General features: G+C 35.4%; 1 non-coding gene and 1 pseudogene across 1 annotated transcript; one reads left to right on the top strand and one right to left on the bottom strand.

Moving 5' to 3' along the window:
- Window positions 1-225: 225 nt before the first annotated feature.
- LOC109674816 (UDP-glucuronosyltransferase 2B4-like) overlaps window positions 226-26,759 on the bottom strand; it is a 722,912-nt pseudogene continuing 696,378 nt past the window's right edge.
- Window positions 2,461-2,567, top strand: LOC141411125 (U6 spliceosomal RNA). The gene has a single exon (XR_012435966.1). It is a non-coding gene; the product is annotated as a U6 spliceosomal RNA (small nuclear RNA).

The following is a 26,759-nucleotide window of genomic DNA, read 5'->3' as shown; positions in this document are numbered from 1 at the left end:
TGAGGAATAAATTTATGATATTCAAACACACATTTCAAAGCATACACATATAGCTTATTCATCCTTTCCCCAGAAGTTTCTCCTGTGTCTTGAACTATTTTATGTCTTAAACAGGTAGCATATCCCTTGAAAACAATTCATTGACTTGAAAATAAGTTGTAAAGATTCTTGTCAGAGTAGTAAGGAATGTCACATGACAACTTCTTCTTACAGGAATCCCCACTACAAGCTTAGAAAGTACTAGTCTCTTTTCTTCTTTTTTCCAGTTTTAGTATACTTCTGGCAACAAATAAGACATCTTGTGGTGATGAATATAACAGTTCCCACACAAGCCAGCAGGAAACCAATCACATCCAGAGAGTGGTACTGGAACCAGGTGAGGTCATGGACAGCTGGGCGAAGATGCTTGGCTCCTTTGTGGCGCATGACAAACTCGATCCAGAAGACAGCTTGCTCCAGAGGCTTCAGTGGCTGATCATGGTGAATTTTTGATAACCTCATAGCATTCTCTTTACATCTGAGGGAGAGTCGGAAAGATACCAACATTAAAGGGAAATTTAGTTTGCCTAAGGATATTAAGTCATTGACAATTTCAGAAATGTGTCTTACAAATTAATGATTCAGTATAAATGTTATAGAGGTGCTATGCAAGTGCTTTTTTTTTTACTTTTCTTTGTATACAATGCTTTGTTCTTAATTAGGATATTCTGATTGACAAACATTTTCCAAATAGAAAATCAAGAGGGAAAGATTAATATTTTCCATCAGAAAAAATGGAAGTGATTCTAAGTCTAAGGAGAGAAACAGAAGAGAAGTAATTTGAGGATGATTGTCCTGAGGCTTTTAAAGAGGAGTTGTGTGATGGTGGGTGAAATGACGCCTTGCCATCTCATGGTTTCCACTATTCTTTTCTGCCCTCTATTTTTTTTTTTAATTTCTACCTAGTAGCCCAAATGAGTGTTTAAGTGAACCAGACAAATTATGATAATAGCTTCCTTAAAATATCCATCTACTTCTCATCACAATTGAAAACAGGCCATATTCTGTTCTTGGACTCAATGACTCTGAATGGTCAGAACTGGCAACATTTTAAATATCACTACACATTTGATAATTGCATTTTTGCTGTGGCAGTAAATTGAATTCTCCAATAGTGTTCATTTGTCATCTTTATAACACCTTTTATACTCTCTTTTCCTTTACTTGTACATTTTCTTGATATACTATAAATCTTTTCTTCTCTCATTCAGACATTCACTTAAATGTCAATTGTCAAATGTTTTTTTATTTGTCAGAATTTGCACAACAATTCTATACATGGGAAATGATTGTAATGTCATGTCACATTTTTATTGTTATTATAAACATCTTTAATATATTATGTAACAGTTTCAGGGCTTCAAAATATAATATATAAGAATATATATGCATTTGACTTTTCTAACTTAATCTGGTAAATTTTGTTATATATTGTTAATGAGATCCAAAATAATAATAATAATAACAATAAAATGAATTTTTGAGATTAACATTTAGAAATTTTAAACAATGAAAACCTTTTGTTATTAACCTTCAAGCTCATCAAACTTCTTATGTAGACTAAATCGTATTTAAAAGTGTTATCCTTATTATAAATACTTAAGTATATCCAAAATTATTGTCTTGAAATAACTGCAGTATGTGATTAGCTATTTAATCTGTAATATCTAATAAAATTTTAAGATAAATTTCTTATTGAAAATAAAGTAATAAAATGAGCACAAATAGATTTAATAATTTAAATTCTTATAAGTCTCCTTCAAAAGGGAAGAAACTCATAATCACTAATGATGAACAACTTTCTATAAATACTACTTAAAAAGGGAATGCAGTTATACTCACAAAGGATCATTGATGACTGTCTCCAACGCATTGAGAAGGTCTGTAGTTGACATTGTGGTAAAGTCCAGTCTAACAGCTGCTCCCTTGGCCTTCATACGAACAATATTGTCAGGTTGATCCCCAAACAAAGGAATGCCCACCATAGGGATCCCATGATGAATTGCCTCATAGACACCATTAGCTCCACCATGAGTTATGAAGGCTTTGGTTTTTGGATGACCTGCAATTGGGTGAATTGCCACAAAATTGTTAATATATGTTTTAGAAATGAAATGAGAAACATAAAGTATAAATCTTTGAAAGGTTTAACAGGCAGTGTCCTCTAGATAATAGGTTATTACAGTCATGATACTGCATTAAAATTGTTTTATAATTTAGTACAAGAAGTACCTAAGTCTACTGGAAAATTCAGTGAATGCTATTTAGAAGAGATTGTATGTGACTTGACAGTGAAAAATGAAAACAATATTATCAGAGGAGAAAACAAATGAAAACAGCATTTGTAAGCTTGCAGCATGTGCCAATTTTAAAAACTCTTTGTGCACATTTTGGAGTACTTTTTCCTAAAGAAATACTGAAGTGATTGCTTTGGCAGCACATATACTAAAATTGGAATGATACAGAGAAGCTTAGCATGGCCCCTGAACAAGGATAATATGCAAATTGGTGAAGCATTCCATATTTTTAGACACTTCCAAAAAGGAGAACTATAGGCCAATATCCTTAATGAACATTGATGCAAAAATCCTCAATAAAATACTAGCAAGCTGAATCCAGCAACACATCAGAAAAATCATTCACCATGACCAAGTTGGCTTCATCCCAGGGATGCAGGGGTGGTTCAACACACATAAATCTCTAAATATAATGCAGCACATCATTAGAAGTAAAGACAAAAAACACTTGATCATTTCAATAGATGCAGAAAAAGCCCTCAACAAGATCCAATACCACTTCATGATAAAAGCTCTGAGAAGGCCAGGAATAGGAGGAAAGTACCTCAAGATTATAAAGGCTGTATATGAAAAACCTACAGCCAACATAATACTTAATGGTGAAAAACAAAACCACTGCACTTAAAATCATGACCAAGACAAGGGTGCCCACTATCCTTACTCCTATTCAATATAGTCCTGGAATTCCAAGCCAGAGCAATATGGCAAGAATAAGAAATAAAAGGAATACAAATAGGTAAAGAAACTGTAAAAGTATCCCTGTTTGCAGACAATATGATCCTATATCTTAAAGACCCAGAAAACTTTACCCAAAAACTCCTAGATACCATTAACACTAGAGCAAGGTGGCAGGATACAAAATCAGCTTACAAAAATTTTTAGCTTTTCTATACACCAATAACAAACAAACTAAGAAAGAATATATGGAAACAATTCCATTTGCAATAGCCTCAAAAAAAATCAAGTACCTAGGAGTAAACTTAACAAAGAATGTGAATGACTTCTACAAAGAGAATTACAAACCTCTGAAGAAAGAGATCAAGGAAGACTACATAACGTGGAGAGATCTCCCGTTCTCATGGATTAGTAGAATCAACATAGTTAAAATGGCTATGCTACCAAAAGCAATCTACATATTTAAAGCAATTCCCATCAAAATCCCAATGACATTCATCACAGAGATTGAAAACTCTATGCTAAAGTTCATTTGGAAACACAAGAGACCATGAATAGCCAAGGCAATACCCAGCAAAAAAAGCAATGCTGGAGGAATCACAATACCAGACTTCAAACTATATTACAAAGCAATAGCAATAGAAACAGCATGGTATTGGCACAAAAGCAGACATGAAGACCAGTTGAACAGAATAGAAGACCCGGATATGAACCCACACAACTATGCTTAACTTATCTTTGACAAAGGTGCTAAAAAGTATGAAGGAGAAAAGACAGCCTGTTCAACAAATGTTGTTGGGAAAAGTGGTTATCCATCTGCAAAAAACTGAAACTAGATCCATGTTTATCACTCTTTACTAGTATCAACTCAAAATGGGTCAAAGATCTTAATATCAGAACCAAAACTCTGAAGCTGATTCAGGAAAGAGTAGGAAACACCCTGGAAGTAATAGGTATAGGCAAGGACTTCCTCAAAAGAACCCCAACAGCTCAGCAACTAAGAGAAAGGATGGACAAATGGGACTTCATAAAACTAAAAAGTTTCTGCTCAACCAAAGAAATGGTTTCTAAACTGAAGAGACCACCCACAAAGTGGGAGGAGATATTTGCCAGCTATACATCAGTCAAAGGTCTGATAACCAGAATATATAAGGAACTCAAAAAATTAAATTCTTCCAAAATCAATGAACCAATAAAGAAATGGGCAACTGAACTAAACATAACTTTCTCAAAAGAAGAAACTCAAATAGCCAAAAACACATGAAAAAATGCTCACCATCTGTAGCCATAAAGGAAATGCAAATCAAAACCACACTAAGATTCCACTTTACCCCTGTTAGAATAGCCATCATCAAAAAACAACACTAGCAGCAGGTGTTGGTGCAGATGTGGGGAAAAAGGAACACTCATACACTGCTGGTATGAGTGCAACCACTATGGAAAAAAATTTGGAGGCTTCTTAAAAATCTAAATATAGATGTACCACATGATCCAGCAATCACACTCTTGGGGATATACCCAAAGAAATGCAACACAGGCTACTGCAAGGCACCTGCACACTCGTGTTTATTGCAGCACTAGTCACAATAACCAAGTTATGGAAACAGCCAAGGTGCCCCACTACTGCCGAATGGATTAAAAAAAAGTGGTATTTATACACAATGGAATTTTACTCAGCCATGAAGAAGAATGAAATCTTATCATTCACAAGTAAATGGATGGAACTGGAGAACATCATTCTGAGCGAGGTTAGCCAGGATCAGAAGATGAAAAATCATATGTTCTCCCTTTAGATCTAGAGCAAGTGCAGCAATGTAGTTGGACTTGGGTCACATGATAATTTGTGAGTACTCACAGGAAGTATGAGGATAGGTAAGAAACCCAAAACATGAAAGTATTTTATGTCCCTACTATCAAGGAACTAACACAGGAAACTTAAAGTGACAGAGTTCAACATGAGAAGGGTATCAGGAAGTAGTGCAAAGGTCAGTAACAGATGAATTAACTTGTGTGTAACACACTGGTACATGGAAGCAGTGCTAAGAATCTCTCTGTATAGCTATCCTTACCTCGACTAGCAAAAATACTTTGTCTATCTTATTATTGTTTTTGTTTTCTCTCCAACTAAATTAGAGATACAGGAAGAATAGATTCTGCCTGGAAGTGAGGGGGATGGGGAATAGAGGGAGGGGATGGGGGTAAGAGGGAGAAATGGCCCAAACAATATATGCACATGAGAATAAACAAGTATAAATAATAAAAAAACAAAATTTGATTCTTTGAAAAGATAAGCATGATTGACCTTATCTACATTAACCAAAAAAGGAGGGAAAAGGTCCAAATTAATAAAATTAGAGATGAAAAAGAGTTTATTGCAACAAATACCAATAAAATTCATAGGAAGATATGGGAATACTTTAAAAATTTATATTCTAATAAACTGGGAAATCTAGAAGAAATGGATAAATTTCTAGACTCATATAATGGGCCTAAATTGCCTCAGGAGGATATCAGCCACTTAAACAGATCTATACCAAGCAATGATGTTAAAGCAATGATAAAAAGTCTCTCAACCAAGAAGAGCACACACACAAAAAAGAAATACTGAAGTCACTTTTTTTTGTCATGACAGCGTCCAAGGCAGCAGAAGTGGGATGGTGGTGCAGATGTAAGAGAAAACACAAGTCACACATCATTATGAAAGTTGTTGCCACCTCTTGATAGAGTTTGTATCTTTATTTCAATGGAAAATGCAGAGGCCATTGTACGAGAAGATAGCATGTTATTTTCAGTGGCATTTCAAATTCTCCTAAAGCAGAGGAATGATAATGTAGGCATCAGAAGTATGAGACAGAGACAATGCAGGAAGTGCCTGAAAAATTCTCATAGAGGTAATTATATCTGAACTAAAAATACTTTGATTCTGCCATAGCCTATAAGATTGTCAACATAAAAATCACAATAATTATACTTTATTTTCATTTCCTTAATCTTGAAAAATATGAAGAAATTAGTCTTATCTCTTAGTTTTGTATAGTAAATACTCAACTTGTTCCTATTACTTCCTGACTAGCTGTTTCTGAAATTCTCACTGAAGTTTTCCAGAGTCTTACCAAGAAGGTCATTCTGGGGAATCCACTTGTATAGCTGAGTATTAGATCCCAAGGTGTCTGGTTTCTTGCCATCATATCTCCATACAACCTGTTGATACAGAAAATACCTTATTCTTTGACTGAAATTTCACATTATACTAGCATTGACTTATGAAAATTAAAAATATCAAATGAACATCTTCCATATGACATATAATAAATAAATTAAGGTATGGTATTTTAATATAATAAGGACAAAGAATATTTATATTTACTACATTTATCTTTGTAATCAATTGAGTGCAATATACTCATGATATTCATACATAGTTACTTAGGAAAAAAGAGATATGTGACAAATCCAAGAATTCATGACAATTTAAAGCAGTCAATATGATTCTAGTGTGACAAACTATATCTAATTAGGAATAATTGGCTACATTTTTATCTTGTATGTTTAATCACTCATTTAAAATTTTTTATAATACTTTGTTATATCCTTTTTGAGTGATATTGGAAGGATTTTCTTGTTCTCACTTGTTAATTATTTATTATGATTAGCAGTTTTTAGAGTGTCTCCCTCCTATAGATCAAGATCATTTTCATCCCTTCCACAAAACTAAGGAATTTAATTTCAAATTGGCAAGCTATACTTATAAACAAGAATATAATTTTAAGAATTGTTTCCATATTCTATGTGAAGAGAAAAGTTATGTTATGTTTGCAGAAAAAAAATTGTTAGGTGATTGAGAGAAGTCTACACCAGACAGGAAATTAAAAAGCAGTTTACAAACATCCAAATACCACAAGTGTACTAAAGTTTATTCTATACATTAGACAAGAAGTTACTGATACACTTCGTTGAGTTGATAGGATTTTGAGTTTCTTTCTGTACAAGATTTACTTCCTCTGGGCTCTTTCCTTTCCCTTCTCCCTCCTCAAGCAGAAAGAGATACAGTCTGATGTATTAGAAGCCAAGCTATTGTGTGATACACTTTAATGAAAGGATTCACTTCATGGTCAGGTCCAATCTCTACCATGTCTTTAACATTTCTCTCTGTTTTAGACATTGGCCAGGTCCTGTTCACCAGGAAAGCTGTTTTATCCTTCTGTAAACATCCTTTGCAAGGCAGCTATTGACTCATGGTTGGTGAATTCTGGCCTACTTTCTTCTGAATAGCACTCTCAGCAGTTAGCAAAATCAGCTATTCTAAGATTATGGTGAGTATGGAGCTGCGCTTACATTGGACACCAGAACTTCATGATGAATTTCAACTTGCTTTCAGTACCTGCTTAACATTACTGCTGGGCCAGTTACTAATAAAACTTTGGTTACTTACTGACAACATCTGTAATACATACAGTGTTCTCTGAAATTCTGCATAGAAGAGGAATAAGTAATAGTGAAGAATTTGGAGACTGCTGTGTATCTGCCTGCAATTACATTCTGATACCAACCTTTCACTGTACCCATTAGTTATAATCTTTCTATATCCATATATGATATATATATGGATATATATAGCAATGATAATGCCCGAATTTCTTTCAATAAACATATCCTTTTTACTACTTTATAATCTGTCATATATATTTCTGTTTTATAATTTATAAGATGAATTAGAGATATAATAATTTACTTTTTTTTCACTACTGAGGTTTGATCTCAGGACTCCTGCTTATTAGGCATTCATTCTAACTTTTGAGCTGTGTGCAGCCCAACTTGTCTTTGACACAAAAACACCTTGGACTCTAATCATTTCCAGAGTTTAGCACACGTATTATGCTAGTGTCCACCAAGCAGGCACTTTTTCTAACCTTTGTGGAATCTGTGCCAGGGCTGATGCAATCACATTGGCCCTTTCTTCTGTCAAGTTACTGACCATCGACATAAGAGAAAACACCACAACACCATTTTCTCCAGAGCTCTGGACAAAGTCTTCTATTTTCTGTGAAGAAAGAAATGGATACCTCATAAAAGAGCAGCAACACAGCAAACACTTCTGAAAAGATTGTTAAACCTAAGGATAGAAAAATCAAGTATTACTACGAATCATTGGTGTAATGGCCATGATTCATTTTCTTTGGAAGAAGACCTTTAATGTGACATAAAATATCCTCTTTTATTGATATTTCTGTACATTTGTGTGTGTATTTATTTGTATGTGAAAGGAAAAAAGCAAATTGAATTTCTAGACAATGATTATGTAGGTGACCTTCATTCACTTCTATTCACACTCTTAGTTACAGCTGTGCTAATTCTTAATGTATTTTCTCTGAGTTAGGAATCAGAGCAAGATTCTTAATTGGTTTTATTTATAATTATTACAATGGTCTATATACAGCTGGGATGATATATGAGGAATCATTTCAGTTTGTTAATCATTAGTATTTTTATTCCTTCATGGTGAGCTTAGGAAAAGTGGTCAATTTGGTTTTAATTTATATTTTCTCATCTCCAGAATATGTATTTCTCATCCTATAGTTTCTGAGAGTTTCCAAAAGTTTTCTACAGTATTATCTTTAATAGCTGGAGATTAAAAATAATGGACATTTAGGAAATTGTAAATGAGACTTGCATATACATAAAATACTCATAAAAATTCAATTCATGTCCAGAACTATACACGTCCATATTAAAACTAAACATGACCTAAATTAACATTTTTACTACATTGGAACTATCCATATTTCCGTGAACACAGTTCTGGGCTTGTTTACCTATGACAAAATTTGCTCTGATATTAGTCCCAAGTTGATATTATTTGTTACAGATAAAGTTGCTATACTAGCCTTGAACTTGCTATGCCACAAATGATGATAATTTTTTTCGGCCATATTGTGGCTTTCTTTTCTGCAAGGCTGAACATAATTCAAATATTTGAACACAGACTGCATAGCATATGGCAAAAATATCACTTCAAACAGTCATATTAAATACTCCCCCTACCTTTTAAATGTGGAGGTAGGCTAATTAGATGGTAAAATTTAGACGTTCTTAAAATAGTATGTGATAGAAACAAAAACTGAATATTACAACAGTGAATATTTCTATGAATCACTAAGTGAGAATGACGTTTTAAATCTTTTGTCTGAATTGACCAGTTTTTTTTCCACACACCACCACATGAGTGGGACTATTCACACACGAGTTAGCATAGCCATCTCTATGAACCTTCTAGTCTAGTTTCCATCATCTATTGGTTCTATTCTTACAACAATTTCCCAGATATTTCCCCTTTACATTATCTTATTCCTTTGCAATCAAATAGTGTGACTGTATTTAGACATATTCTTTAAAAAGAAAATCTCACTGTATATCTCCCATGTTTAGCACATTTAATTGGCTCTCCAACACCATCAATAGGCATTTCAAATCCTAATAATAATCTCATTCCTACTTATGTCTCTATCATCAATTATCTCTTTATTCATCCTTATCCTGCTAAAGTTAATTTGAAGCTCTTGAGAACAATTCTTATGATTCTGCCTATATCATTTTATTTTATTTATCTAGTTACTTAACTTTTTTAGTGTCTTCCATTTCATCCTCTCCCTTTACCAGGTTTTGAACATTATTGATATTTCACCTTAGTTAAGCAAGGATTCTAGGATATATTCTGTGATCTCTGCTAATCTCTCCTCAACATCCCTATTCTCATATCTCTCTTACCACTTAGACAACCTGAATGAGGAATATACAACAAATGAGGAAATTCAAACGAAACTGCAGAGAAAACCAAACACAGAAGGTGGAATGGGTTTACCTTAGGCAGGGGTTTGGCAGGTTTGCATTGGAGTCCCCCAACAAAGACAAAATTTGGTAAGAGAGGATGAGGGAATTCCAAATCCCAGTAGGTTCGAATAAGCCATATATCAGCTTTCCCCATTGTCTCAAATAATGTAGTGGGTTTCCCTGAATTGGTAAAAGCATATGAAAGGCAGAATAATGAGGAAATAGTGTGTATAATAAAGCATGTGATTTCCTGAAATGAGCTGGAATAATGTCAATAAGATGTTTAATTACTGTGCTTTGGTATAAAAAAAGTAAAAAAACCCCTGAAGTTATAGCTTTCTGCTTTTAGGATAGAAACATTATTTGTTTATTTGTGAAAGACCTCTTATGACATTATATGTAAAGGTTTTAAATTGTAAGTTAGGAAATTGAGCTACACAAGGGAAATTAATTTCCTTAATGCCACATAGGGAGTTATGGTAATAAATCAAGCTTAAGTACCTAATGTACACAGCTATAATCATTAAGTCACTTACTTAGGTTTGTAATTGCTGTTCCTTAAGACATATAAGAAGTTTAATAAAGGCATACATAATTACACTAGTAATTTTCAGTGGTACAATTTTCAGGGTTATTATTTACTGCAGTGTTCTAAACAAGTGATGAGCATGGGTTTCTACATATCTCTACAATATAAGTAAGCATTTCCACAGTATGTCTCAGATTAATTGATCATTTTATACTTTCATTTCATCATCTGATTTATGTTCTTACTCTCACCTTCAAAGCACAGGATATTTGGACTGCACAACAAAAATTTAAAATTCACAGCGTACCTAGGACTTCACTGTAAAATTGATTCCACTTCTTCTCATCAAATGTTTGAAACCAAAAGTCAAAGCATAGCACATGCAGCATATTTTTTACCCGATCCATGAATGTCATTCAATCAGTTAGTTCAGACAGAATAATGGGCACATAAGATGGAGGCAATGGGATACCTCCACTGTACTTCTCATGCGTGTAGCCTGGAAGGCTGCGGAGAGTATACACAAATGGGATTTGAAGTAGCTCAGCCAACAGCTCACCACAGGGAGCAACAGGATCTGCAAGAATGACATCAAACCTTGACTCTTGAAGCTTTTTTGTAATTTTCTTGTTCAAAACTATATCTCTGCATAGCATTTCCATAATATCAGAAAAAGCCCTGAAGAATTTTTGCAACTGTGAGTAATAGGTCCAAAGTGAATATTTTGGAAAATTATATACCCATTCATTTATTAATTCATTGAAATAATCTTCAAAACTCTTTTTGTCTAAAGATGTTGTGTAAACCTCAAATTTGATAGTAAATGATTTTCTTGGCTCAATAAAAATGGAAACTGATGATCTCAGGACAGTCACTTCATGTCCTCTCTGAACAAGTTCCACAACTTCCAGAGCTAAAGTAACACATCAATGGTATCAGAAGAACTAAAGTCCATTTCATAGACATCTTGGTACAAGGTAATGCTTCTCTCACATTTGTTGTTTCTTTCTCAGATTTCACTCTTATAAGCAAGGATAAATTGATCAAGAAGTTAAAGTATAATCCCTTCACTTCAAAGTTAATAAATAATAAGAGTTTCATCATATCATTCTCAGATTAATCAGTATAAGGTTACTGAACTCATGCTTATAAAGTTTGCTTGTCTCATTTATTTTTATAAATGCTCTCATCCATATGAGATTAAATAAACTTGATATGCAGTTCACCTATCTTAAATATCACATTTTATTGTGGCACAAAGAAAAGTAGCCACAACAGGCTCTTGTGAAAAGCGAGAGCACACAAAGGAGGGGTGAGGATAGGTAAGACACCTAAAAAATTAGCTAGCATTTGTTGCCCTTAATGCAAAGAAACTAAAGCAGATACCTTAAAAGGAACTGAGGCCAATAGGAATAGGGGACCAGGAACTAGAGAAAAGGTGAGATCAAAAAGAATTAATGTAGACGGTAACACACATGCACAGGAAATTAATGTGAGTCAACTCCCTGTATAGCTATCCTTATCTCAACCAGCAAAAACCCTTGTTTCTTCCTATTATTGCTTATACTCTCTCTTCAACAAAATTAAAGATAAGGTCAAAATAGTTTCTGCTGGGTATTGGCAGGGTGGGGGGGAGAGGGAAGGAGTGGAGTGGGTGGTAAGGGAGGGGGTGGGGGCAGGGGGGAGAAATGACCCAAGCCTTGTTTGCACATATGAATAATAAAACAATAATAAATAAATAAATAAAGAGGCTCTTGTGTATGCATTCTCCTTTACATAATAACAAAGATAAAATAATAAAACTGGTTAATCAGCATATCTTGGATATCATGACTATTTTATTTTTAAACTTTGATTACATATAGCACATACTTATTCACTAATTTAATGTTTTTAATGTAATGTTGCAAAATACATTCCAAGAATTGTGGAATTATTACAATAATTCTATTTAGATGAGTATCATCTTCCATCATATAATACATTACCATTTAGCCATGAATCCTTCCTGGTTCAATTCTTATATATCACAGTTCCAGGCAATAACTAATCTACTTGTTGTATGGATTTTCATCTTCTGGAAATGCATAGATATATTTCTGGATTCTAAAATCTATACAATTGACCTCTTCAGATCAGATTTTCTATTGTCTTTGACAGTAAGAACTATAAGTCTTCCAACCTTGTTGTGTTTAAGATACTTTTTGATAATTTTAGGTCCTTTGAATACGTACATTTTTTTTGGATCATTGACTCATGTTGAGGAGTTAATTGACATTTTCATAATTGACATTTCATACTTTATTTTTGAGGATTTTTAAAATGTATTATTTTCCTAATTTAGTTATGATTTTTTTATTATAAGCGTAGATATATACTTGAACTGTTATGTGGATTTTTGTACTGAAAATTTCTTTTATCATATTATTTTTCTATTGGATTTTGCAGGTATGCTTTATAGAAGATCATTTCAATAGAGAAAGTTTTATTAAATTTGTTTCCAATATGGATTCCTTTACTTCATGTTTTTTCCTAATGTCTTTGAGTCAAGTCTCCAACACATTATTCACCTGAAATTAGGTGAATGACCCTTTTCATTTTTTTCCCTTTTCTTAAAAATAGCCATCGGTTTCCATAAAGTGCAGTTTTTTGTAGGTCCTCTTTATCTGTTGAATAAGATTTCCTCTAATAATTAGGAGAATATTTCTATAATGAGGCATATTTATATTAGTTATCTTTGTATTACTTCAATAAAATATCTGACACACAAAAAAAGGAAATGGTTTATTTCAACTGTTGTTTTGGTTTTTTCAGTGTCTGATCTCTTGGACCTTGGTCATGTGCTACATCATGGATGACAGTACCTGGAAGAGATTACCTGCTTATCTCATAGTAGTGATATGCCAAAAATTAGATAAAAGTCTAGTATTTCCATATCACCTTCCATGACAGACCCTTAATGAATTAACTTCTTTAAAAATGGCTCAAACAATAGATACATATATGAATAAATGAAGAAAGAAAGAATGAAAGAAAGAAAGTGTACCACTCGTTGGGTGCCATTGGCTCATACCTATAATTAAAGAGATTGAAAAATCTACCGTTAAATTTATATGGAAACACAAGAGGCTACAAATAGCCAAGGCAATACTCAGTCAAAAGAACAATGCAGGCGGTATCACAATACCTGACTTCAAACTATATTACAAAGCAATAACAATAAAAAAAGCATGGTACTGGCACAAAAACAGACATAAAGACCAGTGGAACAGAATAGAGGACCCAGATATGAAGCCACACAACTATAAGCAACTTATCTTTGACAAAGGAGCTAAAAATATATGATGGAGAAATAGCAGCCTCTTCAACAAAAACTGCTGGGAAAACTGGTAAGCAGTCTGCAAAAAACTGAAACTAGATCCATGTATATCACCCTATACCAAGATTAACTCAAAATGGATCAAGGATCTTAATATCAGATCACAAACTCTTAAGTTGATACAAGAAAGAGTAGGTAATACTCTGGAGTTAGTAGGTATAGGTAAGAACTTTCTCAGTGAAACCCCAGCAGCACAGCAACTAAGAGATAGCATAGATAAATAGGACCTCATAAAACTAAAAGGCTTCTGTTCATCAAAAGAAATGGTCTCTAAACTGAAGAGAACACCCACAGAGTGGGAGAAAATATTTGCCAACTATACATCAGACAAAGGACTGATAACCAGAATATATAGGGAACTTAAAAAACTAAATTCTCCCAAAACTAATGAACGAATAAAGAAATGGGCACATGAACTAAACAGAACTTTCTCAAAAGAAGAAATTCAAATGGCCAGAAAACACATGAAAAAATGCTCACCATCTCTAGCAATAAAGGAAATGCAAATTAAAACCACGCTAAGATTCCATCTCACCCCTGTTAGAATAGCCATCATCAGCAACACCACCAACAACAGGTGTTGGTGAGGATGCGGGGGAAAAAGGAACCCTCTTACACTGTTGGTGGGAATGTAGACTAGTACAACCACTCTGGAAAAAAATTTGGAGGCTACTTAAAAAGCTGGACATCGATCTACCATTTGAACCAGCAATACCACTCTTGGGATATACCCAAAAGACTGTTACTCCAGAGGCACCTGCACATCCATGTTTATTGCAGCACTATTCACAATAGCCAAGTTATGGAAACAGCCAAGATGCCCCAGCACTGACGAATGGATTAAGAAAATGTGGTATCTATACACAATGGAATTTTATGCATCCATGAAGAAGAATGAAATGTTATCATTCACTGGTAAATGGATGGAATTGGAGAACATCATGCTGAGTGAGGTTAGCCTGGCCCAAAAGACCAAAAATTGTATGTTCTCCCTCATATGTGGACATTAGATCAAGGGCAAACACAATGGGATTGGACTATGAGCACATGATAAAAGCGAGAGCACACAAGGAAGGGGTGAGGATAGGTAAGACACCTAAAAAACTAGCTAGCATTTGTTGTCCTTAACGCAGAGAAACTAAAGCAGATACCTTAAAGCAACTGAGGCCAATAGGAAAAGGGGAACAGGTACTAGAGAAAAGGTGAGATCAAAAAGAATTAACCTAGAAGGTAACACCCACACACAGGAAATCAATGTGAGTCAATGCCCTGTATAGCTATCCTTATCTCAACCAGCAAAAACCCTTGTCCCTTCCTATTATTGCTTATACTCTCTCTACAACAAAATTAGAAATAAGGGCAGAATACTTTCTGCTGGGTATTGAGGGGTGGGAGAGGGAGGGGGCGGAGTGGGTGGTAAGGGAGGTGGTGGGGGCAGGGGGGAGAAATGAACCAAGCCTAGTATGCACATATGAATAATAAAAGAAAAATGAAAAAAAAAAGACATTCATTAATGTTAAAAAAAATGGCTCAAACAATAGATGCATATATGAATAAATGAAGAAAGAAAGAAAGAAAGAATGAATGAATGAAAGAAAGAAAGTGTACCATTCGTTGGGTGCCAGTGGCTCATACCTATAATCCTAGCTATTCAGGAGGAAGAGATCAGGAGGATAGTTTGGGAGACCCTATTTCGAAAATACCCATCATGAAAAGGGCTGGTAGAGTGGTTCAAGGTGAAGGTCCTGAGTTCATGCCCCAGTAAAAAAAAGTAAAATTAAAAAAAAATTCAAAAAAAATAAGTCCCATCTTTAAAGGTTCCACCATAATCGATCATTGGCACAGGATAGTGAGAAATTATTTAACAAGAGAGCTTTTAGTGCAAACTTCTCCAAAAAATATTCTGTAAATTTAATGAATTAATGTGTCAGTCAGTTCTAACAATACTTTGTAGAACTTTTAGAATCAGGCAATCTGCAAACAGACATAGGTCTTGACTTCTTGATTTCTTATTTAGATGATAGTTATTACTTTTCCTTGTGTAATTTTTCTGGCTTTGACTTTCAGTTCTTGATTTAATAGAAGTGATTAGAGAGCATATTTGCCTCATTTCTGATCCTAGAAAAAAGTACTTTTACTTTATCAACATTGTGCTGTTGGCTGAACTTTATAGCCTTATGTTTTGGAGATATATTCCTTCTATTCCTAGTGTGTTGAAGAGTTAATATTATTAAGGTATATTTAAGCTTTTAAATGCTTCGTCTCCTTCTACAAAGCTCATCTTACACTATTATTTCTTTGTTTTCTTAATGTAACGTACAAAAACCTTTAATTTTCATAAATTGAAACCATCTTGAAATACAAGGTTTAAATTCCATTAGGTATTTTATGAACATTTAATGTGCTGAATTCAGATTTTTGAAGGAATTTTTACTTCCACATGCATCAGGGATATTGATCTGTGTTTTCTTGTGATGTCCTGTCTGGCTTTAGGGTAAAGATAATTCAGTCCTTCTAATATATATTTGTAAATGTTTTCTCCTCAATCTAAAGATTCAGAAAAATTAGTAAAAATCCTTTTTTTACTATTTCATAGAAATCACAAGAGAAGCCAACTCACCCTAGGGATTGCTTCATTTTTTTTTTTATTTATATGTGCATACAAAGCTTGGGTCATTTCTCCCCCCTGCCCCCACCACCTCCCTTACCACCCACTCTGCCCCCACCCTCTCCCTCCTGCCCCCTCAATACCCAGTAGAAACTATTTTGCCCTTATTTCTAATTTTGTTGTAGAGAGAGTATAAGCAATAATAGGAAGGGACAAGGGTTTTTGCTGGTTGAGATAAGGATAGCTATACAGGGCATTGACTCACATTGATTTCCTGTGCGTGGGTGTTACCTTCTAGGTTAATTCTTTTTGATCTCACCTTTTCTCTAGTTCCTGGTCCCCTTTTCCTATTGGCCTCAGTTGCTTTTAAGGTATCTGCTTTAGTTTCTCTGCGTTAAGGGTAACAAATGCTAGCTAATTTTTTAGGTGTCTTACCTATCCTCTCCTCTCCCTTGTGTGCTCTCTCTTTTATCATGTGTTCAAAGTCCAATCCCATTGTTGTGTTTGCTCTTGATCTAATGTCCACATATGAGGGAGAACATATGACTTTTGGTCTTTTGGGCCAGGCTAACATCACTCAGCATGATGTTCTCCAATTCCATCCATTTACCAGTGAATGATAACATTTCGTTCTTCTTCATGGCTGCATAAAATTCCATTGTGTATAGATAACACATTTTCTTAATCCATTCATCAGTGGTGGGGCATCTTGGCTGTTTCCATAACTTGGCTATTGTGAATACTGCCGCAATAAACATGGGTGTGCAGGTGCCTCTGGAGTAACCTGTGTCACAGTCTTTTGGGTATATCCCCAAGAGTGGTATTGCTGGATCAAATGGTAGATCAATGTCTAGCTTTTTAAATAGCCTCTAAATTTTTTTCCAGAGTGGTTGTACTAGTTTACATTCCCACCAACAGTGTAAGAGGGTTCCTTTTTCTCTGCATCTTCGCCAACACCTGTTGGTGGTGTTGCTAATGATGGCTATTCGAACAGGGGTGAAGTGGAATCTTAGTGTGGTTAAGTTCTTTAGTTCACTTGCCATTTCTTTATTGGTTCATTAGTTTTGGGAGAATTTAGTTTTTTAAGTTCCCTATATATTCTGGTTGTCAGTCCTTTGTCTGATGAATAGCTGGCAAATATTTTCTCCCACTCTGTGGGTGTTCTCTTCCAGTTTAGAGACCATTTCTTTTGATGAACAGAAGCTTTTTAGCTTTATGAGGTCCCATTTATCTATGCTATCTCTTAGTTGCTGAGCTGCTGGGGTTTCATTGAGAAAGTCCTTGCCTATACCTACTAAGCAAGAAGTTAAAGAAAAGGGAAAAACAAATACAGAGAAGGGAAGGAGAAAACTGAACAAGGTATCAGACAAGAAGGTTTCAAATGTATAAACAGGGAGCATTAGTGTACTAATCGACAGTAAGCTGAACAGACATTAGAAAGACAGAGAGAGGATTAAAAATCAAAAATAAAAAATAAGATAAGAATAAAAATTAAAAATAAGTAAATGAAAGAAATATCTATATATAAAAATGAATTAAAATAAAATGAAAAATAGAAAATTAAAAAAAAAAACCAAAAAACCAAAAAACCTCCAAGTTCAAATGCAATGAAGTTTCAGTCTTAATAATTTGGGTGCCTGTCTCAGTCTCCAATCCTGGAGATGGTGCCACAGATGTTGTTCTGTAGTTGTCTCATCAAAGGGAATGCATAAAGTAGAACAAAACTACACACACACACACACAAAAACCCCACCAAGTGTCCCAAGTTCAAATGCAATACAGTTTCAGTAAGTTTTTCAGCATGCAGGTGTAATTCGGTTGTTCTCTCATCAAAGGTAGGGAGAAAAAGGAATAAAAAAGAGTCTGGAGACAGTTCTGAGAATTGTATCTACGGCTGTGGCTTTCCTGCCCACTGCTGTCAGCTTGCTGTTGCTGGCGGCGTTATTTATGCAGATCTCTGGGGTGAGTTTAGCATTCACCTGCCCCCACAGGCTTTGTTTGCTCATAATTCTCCTGTGTGGGAGCCTCTGCTACAAGCTTTCCCCTTTCAAAGCACACTGGGAAAGGTGACACTGCACCCGCGTTGTCAGGCCTGCGTGTTTATTTACAGTTCATGTGGAAGGTGGGTCTTTCCCCCTCTCCTGTACAGTTTTCCTCCCACCACCACTTTCACAAGCTTTCCTGCTCCTGATTACTGGGCGGTGCTGCTGCTTCTGCCAGCTGCCATGTTTGTTTACAGTTCACGTGAGAATTGGGTCTTCCCTCCTCTCCTGTGGAGTTTTCCTCCCTCTGCCACTCTCACAAGCTTTCCCACTCCTGGTTGCTGGGTGCACACCCCCAACTCCCGCCAGAGCCTCTCCTGCCCACCCAGCTTGTTTATTTACAGTCCCAGGAAGGATTCCCTTCCCCCAATCTTCAGCGCTCAGTGCGCCCACCCTCTTTCCCACATGTCTTTATTGTTCTTATTGCTTATTAGTCAGTTTCTTTTTTTTCCCCAGGTGGAGGTCAGTCTGTCCAGGGGGCTATGCTGCTCTGGCCCAGGCTTGTCTGTGGGAGTACCACGGTACCGGGAAGCTCACCTGGTCTGTGTCTTCCCAAGCGGCCTGGGCGCGGGCGACTGGCAGCCCGGGGGCCCTCCTTGTTTCTCCGTTTAGCGTGAAGTGGAGATTCTCTGCACTGGCTGGAGGTGTGGAGGGGTCAGAGTTATGCCTCTTCTCAGTGATTATGCCTGCAAAGTGTGTCTCCAACATCTCTCCAAGATTTCACTATAGGAGGCTCACTTTCTTCTTCCTCCCTCTAGCTGCCATCTTGGAATCTCCTAGGGATTGCTTTGTTAAGAGACTTTGATTACTCACTCAATGTAACTTTTCAATATTGATTTTCTTTGATTCTGTATTTCTTCATAATTCAGCTCTGGCAGATTGTATGTTTTAATGATTCTATTTCTTTAAGTTTGGCCAACTTGATGATTTATACTTGCACACAAGAGTGTCTTATTCTCCATTTATTATGTGCTATTAGTTTCAATGTCTCCTTTTGGTCTATAGTATTGTATAGATTGCTCTTTCTTTATTGATTTTTATGTGAGTATCATACCCATTAATGAAATGGAGAATTGAAATCTCTCATTATTATTGTATAGCTGTATTATTTCTCCTCTGCGTTTGTCAATATTTGCTTTACTTCTTTAGGTGCCTTGATTTTGTTTCATATATAAATACAAAGGTTATAGTCTTAATTAATTGACCCTTTTGTCAAGTGTAATGACAATATTTTTCTCCTTTTAAATTTTTTGGCAATAGCATGTCTTGTAAATTATAAGTCTGGGAAGCCACATTCTTGTTTGGTCAACATTTATGTAGAATAACTTTTGCCATTTATAATGTTTGGTTGTGAGCCTCTTGTATTTGGGATTTAATGGGACTTGTTTTTTAAATTCATTTAGACTGTCTATGTCTTCAGTCAGGCAGTTTTTATTTAACATTTAAACCAGTTACTCATAAGGAGAAAGATTATTTCCATTTTTAACTTTTGTTGTTTATTAAACCTCATATATTCCTATGTTGCTTTCTTGCTGTCCTTCTCTGAGTTTTATTGATGTCTACTATCAATGGTTTTGATGGTTTTATATCTCTTTTATTGTATCTTCAACAGGTATTTGTATTTCCTATGGAGCTACATAAAGAATTTATTATATAAAAATCTATTTTGAAATGATAGAAGAATTCCTTCAATTGCATACAAAAATGTCTCTACATTTATCTCTCCTAAAACCACAATTTATGTTATCCATGTTACAATTTATGTGCATTTATATTGTGTCAATTTCTATATTTTTCATTTTTTTCTTATGCTCTGACTAGGACTTCCATGAAAATATTGCATAGAAGGGTCAATAATGAGCATCTCAGTCTTGTTTCAGTTCTGAGAGGAAATATGTTCATCTTCCCAACCTTGAGCCTTATGCTAAGTGTATGTTTATTGTGTAAGACTTTTATCATGTTCAGGTACATTCTCTCTCTAGGTAGGTTATTAAGAGTTTTTGTTGTGGAAGTCCATTGAATGCTTTCAAATGCTTTTTCTGAATCAATTGAGTTTATCACGGGTTCTCTATTTGTTATTCTGCTAATATGTAGCCCCACATCCTTGATTTTCAAATGATGAAAAAACATTTCATTTATGGAGTATGGCAATTTTAATGTTGCCAATACATAAGAGGAACATAATGTACAATAAGCAAGCTATAAATTATCATTTTTAGAGCAAATAATAGCCCTCCGAGCCCAGCCATTGTGGACTGGAAGCTACCAGCCATCTTGCTGGTTAGCTTCTTTCTTTCTTTTTCTTTCTTTTTTTTCTTCCTTTCTTTCTTTCTTCCTTCATTCCTTTTTCTTTCTTTCTTTCCTTTCTTTTCTTTTTGAGGATCAAAAACTTAATGTAGAGAACTGCAGAAGGAATTCTGCAAGCACCTGGGACTTCCTGGTCCCACCAAAATTTGTGGACATGGAACATCTGACTGCTGCCTGCCTGTTCTGACCTAGGCTCAGCCCAGAGACCACCATATGAAGCTACTATCCATCCAGGTAAGCATGCCACATCATTTGCTCAGGAGGGAAAGATACAATCCAGGACAGCTTGTGGGTCGTTTGCACCTCTCCTGGGCAGAACTGGTGAGCTCATAAATGAAGGGAAATTTTCACCTCCACCTGGTGGGTTGGGGCAGAGAACTGAGCTGATCCAGACTGTATGAGGTCCGTGGCCCAGTTGCAGTCTGGGAAAAATAAGAACACATTCACCCACCATAGAGAACTAGGTAGTGAGCTGAAACTAGCTGACATCCCAAAGAAAAATATTCAACCAAAAAAGCTCAATCCTAGATCCAGGCTTACCCTGTGACCAGAAGAGGCTGGCTACTACTCTTCTGCCCTGGCATGAAGAGGCTACATACCAGGTTCTCTTGGGACCATTTCTGAGAAACATCTTATCCCCCCAAGAAGACCCTGCACTCATACCTTGAGAAGATTGGTCAGAAAGCTATCCAATGGAGAGGGTCACCACTGATTGCCACAGAGCCCAGAATATCAACCTTAAGTAGGACCAGGGATACAGAGAAAGCCCCTGTCAAAAGGTACAGCACCCAGGTTAGAAATTTGAGGGAAGAACTCAGAGCACTCAAGGAACTGAGAGGAAACCCACTCCTCTCTGTGACAAAGAAGAAATCTGGACAGTAAATGTAGATATAAATACTTATTTTAAGGTTTTATTTTCTTTCTTCTTCTTTTCTTTTTTTTTTGTTGGGAGAGTGCATATGGAGCAAATATTGTTTGCAAATGTATGCAAATTGAAAAATTAGACATTTTGAAACTATTTCAGGAATGGTGGTGGGGGTGAATAACACAATAAATGTAAGATTTATATTTTTGAACTATCTTTTCAAAGAAGCAACATTTTTCATTGAGGCTTTGTATTATTCTTCTAGATGGAAAAGCTAAAGGCATAGAAATATGCAGAATGCTTTCCCCAAACTAAGGAAAGACACTGAAATACAGGTGATGGAGACCCTTGAACCCATATAGATCCTTATCATATTGTAGTTTTACTGCCAAGAATACAGAACAATAAAAGAACATTTAAAGCTGCAAGAGAGAAGTGCCATGTCACATGTAATGTTAAACCAATGGGATAACATCTGATTTCTCAGCCAAAACTCCAAAGTTCAGCAGGACATTGCAGTGAGCTTAAAACAAATCTGTGAAAGCAAAACTACCATCCTATATTACTATGATCGGCAAAGTTATTCTTCAGAATGGAAGAAATAAATCACATTTCACGATAAGCATCAACTAAAGGAGAACATGAAAACCATTCAGCATTACACAAGGGCAATGGTAAAATAAATCTTTCTAGAAGACTAAGGAAGCAAATGAAATATGGGAAAAATTAAACTGTAGCTAATTTTGTAAAGCATGAAACTTCTAAGATGAATAACGAAAAGAGAAACAAGCATAGGCTATTGCTTTTTCCATTTTATCATTTTGATCTTCAATGGATTTTCTGATATCACTAAATAGTATTTTTATTTTTCTCTTGTAATTACATTAATTTCTTTAAGATCATTACTTAGAATTTCTTTTCAGGCATTTTGTAGATTTCATTGATACTGGTTTTGTTTCTAAATAATTATTCTTCTTGGATTTGTCCAATGTCCTTGCTTTTTCATGCTCTTTGTGTCTCTATATTGTTATTTGTATTTTTCTTTACTAGTCACTTATTCTAATTTTATGTAGTAGCTTTTGCAGGGAAATAATTTTCCCTCTGAAAAGTGTGGGTGAATTGGGTGAAGGAGGGTCATGACTATAATCCTTGCTGCTCAGGAGGCACAAGTCAGGAGGTTAGTTGTTCAAAGCTAGTCTGGCAAATAGTTGGTAAGACCCAATCTTTAAAAAGCCTTCACAAAAAAGGGCTGGTGGAGTGGCTCAGGTTTAGCCCTGAACTCAAAACCCCAGTAAGGCTTAAAAAAAAGAAAAATGTAGATTATTGTTTTCTGTTGATTACTTGCTTTATCTTTGGTTCTCAGTTATTTGTGTTTAGAGTTGAGTACTTGCTTTTTCTTTGGTTCTTTGTGATTTCTATAGCTATAATGTTTGTAATGAATATATATCCCTATGGTATACACTGCAAGTGTCCATGCAGGTAGTAGTGTCTTTACAGTGGATTTGGACAGTCCAAGATGGGCAATCACAGACACTGCTGAAATGAATGTGAATGGTAGAAGCATCAGCCATGATTCTAATTGCAAAGGACCATGATTCAGCATGTTCTCAATCCATTCATAGTTCATAAATGGTGACGTAGGTTCTTGTAGCAAAAACTAAAATTCTTAGGCTACTGGAAGTGATTGGTATGTTCTCAATCAATACACTGATTGAAGTCCAGTAATTTGAATGCCTCTAGTGATGGTTACAATGATCTCACTTTCTTTAAGGAAAATCCCAATGGTAGTGGAGCAATTGGTACTTGCAAGGTCATGTAGAGAGGCATGTGCTTAGACTCAGCAGAGATTAGCAGTGCTGCCTTGGTCTTTCCCCAAGAAGTGTCTATGGTGTACGAGATGGAGTACATAACAGAATCTGACCTCATTACGTCTAGATCTCTGCCAGTGATGCTGAGGCATTTTTTGGTATCAGGTGTGATTTAAGACTAGCAATTAGGCTTATAAGTCAACATGCACATTACCAGGGGCTTTGTGTTGAAGATGGAGCAATACATTTAGTAGTATGGATTCTGATGCCTGCACTTCCAATGTAACACTGTTCCCTGGAGAAAAGCAATTGCCTGGACTTCATGTAGTTCCCCACAATGTGTCCAAACCTGGGGAGACAATGAAATGCTTCTGTTTTTAACATTGCTACTCTACAGCAATGATTGTGTCCTCTTGGGCCTTCCCATTTACAATTCCTTGACCATGTGGTATTCCCCCCAGGCAGGGAGCTTGTGTTACTCTGTACATTATTATCTATGTATGCTTCCATCCTGTGTTTTACAGTGAAGATCATATTTAATATAGATGATTTCCTGGAATCAATAAGAATGAAAATTCATGATATCAGGACATATACCTCATGACCTCTCTGGAAATATCCATCCATGATTGTTTTCACATTCATCTAAAGACTACATTTAATGGTCATCATCAGCAATTTCTCACAATTTCCAGAGCTAGAGTAACTTGTAAGCTGTATCAGCAGAAGAAATGAAGTCCATTTCATTGCCATCTCAGTGCAATGTCATGCTTATTTTTCAATTACTGTCCTCATGTGACATTTTTCACAATTGAATTCATGGACAAATCAATCAAGTAGTTAAAGCATAACTTCTAAGTTTCAAAGTACCTGCATAGTATAAACACTCTGTCCATGTTCATGGCAAAAAGACAAACAGAACTTAGGTGACCTCCAGGTGATAAAAGTTTGTTCATATCTCTTTTATTTTGAAACTACAATCATACAGGTAATATTTAGTGAACTAGCACTTCTAAGTCATTTGTTGAATATTATTTTAAAGTGGAGTCTTACAGGATAGAAAGTAGCCAAAGGACTCTCACAAGATGTGTGAAAACATGCTGAGTGAACTTTACAGCCATTACAATCATGAGAGGAGTGAATCTCTTTTCTTTATACTATATCCTGCCTTTAGAACTGTGATGATACAAAATAAACATAAAATATATTGAGCACATTTAAACTATAAAATTCATTGTTTTATATTATATTTACATACTTGGAAATAATGCTGTGTTTGGAGTTAAAATCAGTCTTTATCCTTTTTTGAGGAAAACCTCACTCATGGTTATTACAAACAAAAAGTTCATTTTGTTCATGGTTCTATTCATTTTAAAATCCAAACCACAAATGTGGTAGCATTTTCAGGGAGTTCTCTGGCTCTATTGTAACATGGTAGAGTGGTGGAATGGGAATTACATGCATGTAAAAAGTCAAAACATGTTGGGGGCCTTGCTTTATAACAATCTACTCAAGCAACAATTTAGTATAATTTTGCCAGATTCAACCCATTTCCCAGTGACACATATTAATCATTTAAAGGTCTAATCAGGTCTCAAAAACTTTAACAGCTGTCAGCACTGCTACATTGAGGGCAACTTCAACATGAATTTGGAAGGGGAGAAGTCATATTCAAACCATAGCTCTCCCCACTGAAAGCAAGTTTGTAGTTGTTGTAGACACGTATTGTGATGCTCTTTTTTTTATTGTTGTGCTGGGAGTACATTGAGGCATTTAGAAAAGTAACAATATGTCAAATATATCCTATGTGAATTCACCCTCTACCTCGTTCTCCTTTATATTTTTGATGATCTTGAATTAAGTCCACCTCTTTGTCTTTAAGATGAGTTGTGCATATTTTTCTTTAACTTTATGGGAGGAAAAGTACTCTAAGAACACATTGTACTCAGATTTTTGCTTAAAATATTACTAGTTTTTTAGCTGGGTGCTGGTGGCTCACACCTGTAATCCTAGTTATTCTGGAAGCAGAGCTCACGAGGATCATGGTTCGAAGCCAGTCTAGGCAAATAGTTCCTAGCTCAAAAACATCCTTCACAAGAAACGTCTTGTGGAGTGGGTCAAGTTGTGGGTCCTGAGTTCAAATCCCAGTATGAAAAAGCCCCTCTTTTTTAATGTATACCCTGAGGAGGCATTCCGTAGGATTATAATTCACTTTTATTTATCATTACACTTTTACAAAGTATGGCATTTTATGAAGATTTCAGGAAAATTATTTTAATTCATACAATATAGTTTTTTTTAGTGTTCAGAAGAATGCTGTAGGGCTGGTTATGATTAAAGTAACTATTATCTTTTCTCTTGATTTGAAATTCCATAACTAAGACTCATATTTGTCAGAATATCCCAGTCTCTTCCCCAAAATCACTTCTTCTTTTGTTATTATTATTTTTTATTCACATGTGCATACATTATTTGGGTCATTTCTCCCCCCTACCCCCCTCCCTCACTCTCTCCCCCCTTCTCCCCTCAGTTCCAGGCAGGTCGTGTTCTGCCTTTATCACTAGTTTCATTGAAGAAAAGAGACAAGCATAATAAGGAAGACAAAGTGTTTTTGCTAGTTGGGTTGAGGATAGCTATACAGAAATATTCCTAGCATTGCTTTCATGTACACATGTTATGACCCATGTTGATTCATCTCTAACTGATCTTTACCCTGGTTACTGATCCCCTTCTCATGGTAACCTCTGTTGCTTTAAGGTTTCTGTATTAGTTCCTCTAAAATCATTTCTTAAAGGAAGGAAGGAAGGAAATGATAATTTTTTCAGGAATGTAGGTTTGACCCTTAAAATTTCAGTAGAACAATCCTTACAATGCTTCTTATAATTCCAATGTAATCATGTATATTTCATGTTTCAAGTATCTTATTACTTAGCTCATGTTTATATATATACCATTTTCCCTGCTTTGCAGTTAATACTCCTGTAGAATTTGCTGTGTAGCTGGCTGTGAGGGTGCCTCATCAGTTTTCTGTGTCATACAGGAAAAACTTGTACAACAATGAGAAATATTGATATGGCTTTTCTGAGGCAGATCTGTTGTAAAAATATTATGTCCCTTCAAATTTTACAAAGCTCTCATAAAGGTGTGTATGCTTGGAATTCTTTGAGAAGTTTTCTCTATTCAGTTTGCTAGTCATGCCAATTTTTAAATTAAGTTGCTATCTAAAGTATAATCTTCCCATATTGCTCAATTTATTCAACCATGTGTTAGTCACATTTCTGTTACTACAGCAAAATACCTGAGGAGCATTGTTTTATTTTGGCTCCCATTTTTGCAGGTTTCAGTTCATATTCAGTTTTTATTCTGTTAATATAATTTGTGC

Source organism: Castor canadensis, chromosome 9, assembly GCF_047511655.1.
Source record: "Castor canadensis chromosome 9, mCasCan1.hap1v2, whole genome shotgun sequence".
Classification (NCBI taxonomy): Eukaryota; Metazoa; Chordata; class Mammalia; order Rodentia; family Castoridae; genus Castor; species Castor canadensis.
The sequence above is the reverse complement of the archived record's forward strand: the minus strand, read 5'-3'. Positions and strand labels throughout refer to the sequence as shown.